This window comes from Lynx canadensis, chromosome B2 (genome assembly GCF_007474595.2).
Source record: "Lynx canadensis isolate LIC74 chromosome B2, mLynCan4.pri.v2, whole genome shotgun sequence".
Lineage (NCBI taxonomy): Eukaryota > Metazoa > Chordata > Mammalia > Carnivora > Felidae > Lynx > Lynx canadensis.
The window spans coordinates 35,730,444-35,739,223 of NC_044307.1; the positions used below are offsets into that span (position 1 = coordinate 35,730,444).

An 8,780-nucleotide genomic window follows, 5' to 3' on the forward strand; every position below is an offset into this window, starting at 1 on the left:
GCTCTGTGCTGACAGCGCAGAGCCGGCTTGGGATTCTCTCTCTCTGCCCCTTCCTGCACTCTCTCTCAAAAATAAATAAACTAAAAAAAAAAGAAAAAAAGAAAAGACTTTGTCCCCACAGAATCCTCAGGTTAATAGGGGCCCCAGGACATGCAGACAGATGGTACAGACAAACCACAGTGAGACTTGAAGAATGCTGCTGAGGTAGGTATAAAGGCCCTTGGAAGAGAAAAGAGTAGCCAGGAGTGCTTGGATGGCTCAAGCCGTTGAGTGGTTGAGTGTCTGACTTCGGCTCAGGTCATGATCTCACAGTTCCTGAGCTGACAGATGGGAGCCTGCTACAGATTCTGTGTCTCCACCGCCCCCTCCCCCGCCCCTCCCATTTGTGCGCACTCTCTCTCTCTCTCTCTGTCAAAAATAAATAAACATTAAAAAAATGTTTATTTATTTTTGACAGAGAGAGAGAGAGAGAGAGAGACAGAGCATGAGAAGGGGAGGGGCAGAGAGAGAGGGAGATACAGAATCCGAAGCAGGCTCCAGGCTCTGAGCTGTCAGCACAGAGCCTGAGGTGGGGCTCGAACTCCCAGACCGCGAGATCATGACCTGAGCTGAAGTCAGATGCTCAACTGACTGAGCCACCCAGGCGCCCCCCCCCCCCCCCAAAATAAACATTTTAAAAGCAAAGAGTGGCCAACAGTTTTGCCTCAAAAGTGGAAACAAGGGAGGGTCAGGGGAAACTGCAAAAAGGAGGTGATCTTGAGAAGGGCACTGAAGATGATGTCTGTTTGGTTCCTCCAGAAGCAGACCCAGAGAGAAAGATTTGAATGTGAGTAGTTTATTTGGGAGACGAAGGAAAACGCTGTGGGGAGTGCGGAAGTAAGACAGGTAAGTGGGCAATCCTGGGTGGTTTCTCAAGCCGGTTATCACTGGGCAGCTAGGGCTCATTCGCACTGAGGAGCTCTGGCAGAACACGCCTTGGAATTAGCCCGCCGCAGGGGTGAGAGAGCAGGGGTGTGTATACACCAACTTTTGTCAGTGGCTGGGGGTTCCTGTTTGGGGGGAGAGGGGGAATTCCCTGGCACTTCTGGCCTCTGCCCAGCACAGAGTGGCACATGCAGGTTCCAGAGGCCAGAGAAAGCTCCAGGCAAAGAAACGCAGGTGCTGGCATCCGGATGTGGGACTGGAACATACTGAAGTGGTAAAGGTCAGGGCATCGCCGGGACAGCAGCTGCCACAGATGACGAGCTTCTGCCTGCAGGACAAGGCTAAGCGGGCACTCCTGGCAGGGAACCAGCGCGATCAAGGGCCGGAGGGAGACCGCGGTGTGGCTGGAGCCTAGGGTGAAGGTGGTGGAGGTAGAACAGGAGGCCAGGAGGTGGGGGGCCATGATGCAAGGCCACAGGTCTTGGCCTCCTCCTCCTCCTCCAGAAGCTTTTCAGAAGGGAGCACTTCAGGAGTGGGGGTCTGGAAGATACCCCTCAGCCACATGGCCAACAGAGTGAGCCCCAGAACACAAAACTTGGTGTTCAGGCCCAGGGCAAAATGCTCATAGTCCTTGCTCAAATGAATTGCTGATGGTTCAAAAGCAGCCAGCAGGCATGCCATCCGATGGGCCATTTCTTCTACTGAGGTCACTTGTGATGCCAGCAGGCCGGCAGGTGCTGCAGACGTGTTGTCTGGGCCTGGCAGCCACATCAGAACCAGCCATGGCCCTGGCCCACCCGGCCGCGTAACCAACGCGCGTCCCTCTGATTAAGAACTGTGAGCACGGAATGGGCCATGCCCAGAAGATCTAGAATAATCAGCATCAGCGCTTTGCCTTTGCCATCTAAGACTGCACACACGCGCTCGTCTGACCTAATCCGCGGTGTTAATGACGGCAGAGCAATTTCGAGAGGCAACTCGCAGCATTGATAAGGAGAGGAAAAGCACCACGGGGTTTAGGAGGCAGAGTTCCTCACAGGGGAGGCAGCTACTGTCCACCCTCTCAGTACACTTCGTGTAAATGCCGCCCTCAGATTTGCCCTGGTGGAGACTGGTGATGGTCGGAGAACAGGGACCCAGAAGAGCAGAAGAAGGACTCTGCATGGGACAGGGACAGACTAGAAAAATGTGTTCTTTACTCCGGGTAAATGAAACCCTGAGCCAGACAGGGCACATGGCTTGTTAAGCAGGGCATGGGCGGGTCTGAGCCTCTACTTACTCCCTTGGCTGGGTGTCCTTGTGCAGTGAACACCCTCCACCATCACACATGGCAGCCCTGGAGAGAAAAGGAAAGATAGAGGGCATGGCAGAAACCTGAAACCACATGGCAGTAAGGAGGTGGGAGAGATGTAGTGTCTGATTCCATCCATTAATAGAAATGCTAGAAGGGGCTTGGTTGGAGACCATCTAGTTAAACCCCTTCTTTTACTAAGAAGCGTAGGGAGGGCGAACGCTGCATTCAAGGTCACCTGAACTCTTCCCTTGATAAGAAACTCCACCAGTAACAGCAAGGTCAGGTACCCAAGAGCAGTGAGGACCTGCCTGGGAGGTGTGGGGAGAAGCCATGCTCTGCCGGAGTAGAGGAGGACGCTAAAGCCGGACACAGAGCTCTCCACACCTCTCGTCCCCTTTCCTCCTAGAGGGTGACAGTCTTCCAGCCAGGTGCCCTACTATCCCAACCAGAACCCCACACCGCCCCTCCCTCCCACTTCTCCCCAGATCATAGCGCCAGCTAACTGGGTCCATGGGCAAAGAGAAGCCCCAGGCCCTCCCGCTGCCAGCCCAGCAGCCTCTCTTGCCCTAGGATCCACTCCTCCCACGCTTCCCTGCCCTGGGGTCTGTGGCGGCCCAGTGGGCACTAGCTTCCTCTCTCACTTCTCCTGCTCTCTTCTTCCTTCCAGCCACTCATGATTTTCCAAGTGAGGGGAGCCTCCCAGCCCTTACAGTTTGGCGACCAGAATCTTCACAGAGGCACCGGAAACCAAAGTCAAGTTGCAGCACTCTGCTGGAGCTCCCCCCACTGGCTCCCATCTCACTCTGTGGTGAAAGGACTTACAAGGCTGTGGGCCCCACCCCCGTGACCTCTCTGACTTCATCCCATCTTTCTCTTCCCCTCACTGACCCCATGCCAGCCACCCCGACCTCCTCATTGGCCCTGCGACTCCTGTCTCAGGACCTTTCTACCTGCTGTTCCCTCAGCCCAGTCTGCCAGGCATCTGCCCAAATGCCCCCTCTGCATGGAAGCTTTCCTGGCCACACTACCTAACACAGTGCCTCGTCACTCTCGTCCCCCGGTCCTCTTTATTTTCCCTTATAGCATTATCCTTGTCTGCTTCCCACCAGGATATAAGTTTTATGCAGGCAAGGACTTCCCACCGCTAAGACCGTGCCTGGCACATTGCAGGGGCTCAGTCAGTCAAATGACTAAAGGAAAAGTCTGCCCCTTCCCTCTGAAACATCGACTCATTCATGAGGACCCCGGACTTCCACCAAGAAGTCCCAAACAGGGCCTGGGTCTTCCCCACCACGCACATCTTGCCTTCTGTCCAGCGAACATTTATCGAGCATCTATGATGAATCCAGTTGTTAAACTGTTTGACAACCGTCAGTTCGAGAATCTCTGGGCCCCTTGGCCAGTAGTAGCACAGAGAAGGGAAGGAATTTATATATTTGTTTTTTTACAGAGAACCTGCCATGTAATAGGCGTCGTGGTGAGAATTTAACATCTGTCACATATTTAACCCTCACACTAATTCCATGATGCTACTGTCCCATTTGGCAAATAAGCCCCCGTGCCAAACTAGCTGCCCAAACGAGCTAAGCTAGTTGGTTACCAGGGATATAGAGATAAGGGAGACCCTGTCTCCTCAAAAGCTTGTCCAGTGGGGTTGGAGCAATCACTTTGAATGAACGTTCTAGAAATCTGTAGAATAATGGGCATCATCTGCTCCATTTTACAGATAAGGAAACCGAGGTCTGAAGTAGTTCAGTACCCTAACTTGTCTGAGCTCACACAGGTAAACGACCATAGGATACAAACCCAGGACCGTGTGGATCCAAAGCCCCTTTGCCCAACACCAAGCCGCCTCCTTCTAGTCCTCACTCAGGGCCTCAACCAGGAACCTCAATGTCCGCCAGCATAGCCCAGGTCTCCAGCCCCCCACTGGTCTGTACCATATGATCTATGCTCGGGGCCTTGACCCTTCCACTTCTCACTTTGTCCAGGGTAGATATCACTGTCTGTCACCAATGCCCCCATATTTAATACAGTATTTAGCTTGGCATTATTTTTGTTTTTAAGTTTATTTATTTTGAGAGAGAGAGAGAGAGAGAGAGAGAGCGCGCGCGAGCAAGCACAAGTGGGGGAGGGGCAGAGGGAGAGGGAGACAGAATCCCAAGCAGGCTCCACACCACCAGTGCAGAGCCCGATGCGGGGCCCAAACCCACAAACCACGAGATCATGATCTGAGCCGAAGTGAGACCCTTAACCGACTGAGCCCCCCAGGCGCCCCTAAACTTGGTATTGTTAGTTGCCATATTAGAAAGCTCACTGCTGGGGCGCCTGGGTGGCGCAGTCGGTTAAGCGTCCGACTTCAGCCAGGTCACGATCTCGCGGTCCGTGAGTTCGAGCCCCGCGTCGAGCTCTGGGCTGATGGCTCAGAGCCTGGAGCCTGTTTCCGATTCTGTGTCTCCCTCTCTCTCTGCCCCTCCCCCGTTCATGCTCTGTCTCTCTCTGTCCCAAAAATAAATAAAAAACGTTGAAAAAAATTAAAAAAAAAAAAAAAAAGCTCACTGCTGCTTACTTTAAAGATAATTCAACTTACCCAGACTTTACAGATCTGGAACTGAGTCCTTGAGAGGGGAAGAGATTTGCCCAAGGCTGTTCTGCCAATAAACAGAAACTAGAGATAAAAAAAAAAATTAACAGGAGCTCTGGTTAGAAGGAGTCTCAGGGATCTGCTCTCACCTCGGCTCCTTCAGGTAAGACATGGGTCCCTTTGACTTTCTGTTGATTGAGAAACACAAATGTGCCGTCTCTGGGCCTTCCACAATAAAAGCCAAGGTCCTTCCAACCCGTCCTTCCACTGAACCTCCAAAACTGTTCTCTTAGGTAGATTTTTTTCTCCTCTCCTCACTAGCAGGGGACGTGCCCTGAAGGCCTTGTCCTTGGTCCTCCACAGTGTGGCCCTTCCCGGGCCTCAGCCTCCCTCCTTCTTTTCACTGGACTTAATTGCATTTGAATACATTATGACCAGCCAGCCAGTCTGCTCCTGGGCCTCTTGAACTGTCTCCACTTGATGTAAGCCGATTTCCTCTTGTTTGAGCATCTTGGGAAATGGAGAGTGAATCCTCACATTTCTTCACAAGCTGAAAAGCACACGATGTCCCTCCCTGAAGGCCCAGCCTCCCACCAACACGCTTGTCACATTCCCGATTGGCAGGCTCAGGCCTGGGTGAGGGTCAGAATAGCTGGATTTTTACCTGGCTGGCCTCAGCTGATTCTATTCCCAGAAACCCCTCTCCTTTCTCCCCCGTCCGAGCTGCTGTGAGGGTCTGCCTCGGCCTCAGGACTCTCTGCCCCTCCCTACCTGAGGCCATTAGGTACAAGGCTGTGGTTTCACCCAAGCCCTCAGGTCCTCTGTCACCACTGCTCCCTCACATCTCCCTTTGCTGCACCTGTATTGGGGCAGCCTGAAAAGCCACTGAAGATGAAACACTTCTTTTAAGGTCTAAATTAATTTTCATGCCAAGCTGCCCGCGTTTGCCTGCCTGGCTGCTGAAGACTGAAACGTGCACAAAATGCCATGAGACTGGCTTTGTGCAGGAGCTAAAGTCCCAGTGGCCCTGCCCCTGGAGCTCGCCTGCTTGAATCTCCAGCTGTCTGCCATGATTTCCCTGGGTTTTATTCACTCTAGGCCCTGCACTGGAAGAGCAGCTCATCAGACACACTTCACATCTTGCTTCCTCCACCCCTGGCTAAGAAAAGTTGCCCTGATTACGGGAAGTATGTGTTCCCCAGTTCGCTGATAATTCTATCAGGAGCCAGGGTGAGGCTCAGATGTCAGGCTCCCAGAGCTGCTGCTGACAGCCTGCGTGCGTGCCTGGGGGCTGGAGGCAGAGTGCCGGGTTCTCCATTCATGCTGTGACCTTGAACCCCTCACTGCATTTCTGCTTCTCAAGTAGCCCTAGCTTTAAAAATGGGAATAATACCCATACCACCATCCCCCCAAGTTTGGTTTGAGATTCTAATTAGATAAGGACGTGCTGGGAGCTACTGGGCGAGAAAAATACCTTCATCAAATCATCCAGAGTTTAGACCAGAGCGGGTTTAGTCTGGGCCCCTCGTTCCACAGACGGAGGCTTGGGGAAGGAAGCTGCCACGGTCACACAGTGGCCTGCGTGAAAACCAGTCTCCATATTTTTGTGAGTGCAAGGAGGGAACAAAGGTAAATGCTGTCACTATGGGAGTCTGGGGTATGGCAGAGGGAGAGCACAGACCCCCAGCTTGAAGCTCAGCCCTGCCAAGGCCCAGCCAACTGAGTGGAGCCTTCACCCATGAAATGGATGCACCTGTGAATGGGACATCACGAGGCCTCGTTCACAGGCCTTCAGAGAGTTTCAAGGGAATAATACGTGTAAAGCGTCTGGCACCTGGTATGTTCCCCAAACACAAGTTCCTTCCCGACTCTTGTTTTATCTTAAACAGCATCACAAATGCTTTCAAAAAGGGAGGCACAAAGAGAACATCTTCTTAGAGCTGAATGTTGCCAAAAAGACAATGTGAACCTTGGATTCCCTTCCCTTTGGGGGCTTTTCTTATACAGTGAATGTGAAATGGCCATTTTCCCTGTCAGCGTAATGAGGAAGTAGAAATATTGCCTCTCCTTCCTCCCCCGCTGCTTCTGCTGTACAAGAGCTTCCTCACAGGTACACGTGGGCCAGCAGCTTTTAATGGAACTGTGGCTAAATCCTTACGGAGAGGAAAGTGATTTGTGAGATTCGCTGAGTTGTGAGGCTAATACAGTTATGATCCAATAAACACACTGATTAGGGTCATTTGTGTTCCCTCCCCCCCCCCTTCCCTCCTGCTGTGCCTCCACAGGCCTGGTTCAGGCTGCTGGGAAGGAGCTTCGAAACAGCTAAGCCCGGAGCCTCCCAGCTAGCCCCGCTTGGGGACACCCTAGGACGCAGCAGCAGATTGGTCAGGCCAGCGAGAGATTCAGGATCCAACCCCTACCCTGCCACTAGATATTCTCTTTATCTGTTGGTCATCTTCCTCCCCTGTATGCCAAAAGTGGAGATAAATGGGCTGAACTTGGGATCAGAAGTTCCCAAGTTCAAGTCCGAGCCCTGGACTTTTACTAGCCATGCAACCCTGGACCGGGTATCCTATCCATTCATTGACTCTGGACAAGGCTTTGTGCTACTTACCTTTGGTCTCCAGTTTGCAACCTTAGAGGCTGATTTGGGGAATTAAGAGAAAAATACAAATAAGAAAATTCCACAGAGCATGGAACAAGGGCAATGGTAACTTCATTTCAAGCTTCCTTCTGGTTGATTTTCTGATTCTTTGAAAATATCTGATGTTACTGGGCATAAAAGGGGTACCAGGGGGCGCCTGGGTGGCTCAGTTGGTTAAATGTCCAACTTTGGCTCAGGCCATGATCTCACGGTTCATGAGTTTGAGCCTGGTGTCAGGCTCTGTGCTGACAGCTCAAAGCCTGGAGCCTGCTTCGAATTCTGTGTCTCCCTCTCTCTGGCCCTCCCCTGCTTGCGCTCTCTCTCAAAAATGAATATTCACTAAAAAAAGAAAATTAAAAAAAAAAATGGTACAAGGATTACTTGTTAAATGAGTGAATTCAACAGTAAAGCTGAATATTAGAGGGAACTAGCTCTTTTTAATGAGGCATGCTATAGAACTGGGCCCTGTGGTCACAAGGGCTCAGCCAATCTTACCATGCACAGTGGGTTTCTCTTCCATCTAGTCCAGTAGACAGGAAAGAGGGTTGGTCGGCATGTACCAACAGATAGACTTAGTGCCAGGCTGACATCTCAATTCTGGCCTCTTGCAGTCTGAATAGTTGCTGGTTTACCACATCCAAGGGGTGGCAGGCCTGGCTTAGTAAAATCGCGAAAGGCACGGCTAGGCCTTTCCTTCCGAAGCAAGGCTAAACTGTATTCACAGCGGCCTCTAGTGGCGAACTTCCAAAACAGCATGCTAAATGGAAACTTGGCAACCGAAGGTATCTTCTCAGAATGACCTAGATTCAGAAATTTGGGGCTAACAGGGGACTACTTCTAATCTTCGCTTGATGAATAAGGAAACCAACTTCCGGAGGTAAAGGGCTTCGCCAAAGGTCACACAAAAGCTTCATATCTCTCTGTCCACAAACTTTGCCCCCAACTGGCTACCTGTGGTTTCAGATGCAGTTAGGGATCATGAATTACCCATTTGGAAGAACAAAGAACAAAGTCTGATTTCTAAAATCAGACCAAGCCAACCTTCTAGTGAGACCCTGACATGTTCTCTTCCCCTGCACTTTGCTTCTCTCTTATCTGCAAAAGAATGTTGCTGGAAAATCCCTATCCTGGTATTTACCTAGAGTAAGTAACCTACTCCTATAGGCAACAAGGCTCTGAGGCCACAAAGCACTTTGTAGGCAGTAAACTCCACCACTCAAACAAATGTGCTTTTCAATGTTTCCTCCTCCACACGTTGCAAGAATGTGGTGCCAGAAGGGGCCACAGTGACGTCTCAGATTGGCTCGAGGATCTGGGGGTAGGAATCATTTCCC

The 8,780-nt window shown here is 51.4% G+C and overlaps 1 long non-coding RNA gene across 1 annotated transcript; it reads right to left on the reverse strand.

Annotated features, from left to right (window-relative positions):
* Positions 1-819: 819 nt before the first annotated feature.
* Positions 820-6,318, reverse strand: LOC115513876. Its single transcript, XR_003968823.1, has 3 exons — positions 4,809-6,318; positions 2,204-2,260; positions 820-1,335 (listed from the first exon to the last, which is right to left on the reverse strand). It is a non-coding gene; the product is annotated as an uncharacterized LOC115513876 (long non-coding RNA).
* Positions 6,319-8,780: the final 2,462 nt, after the last annotated feature.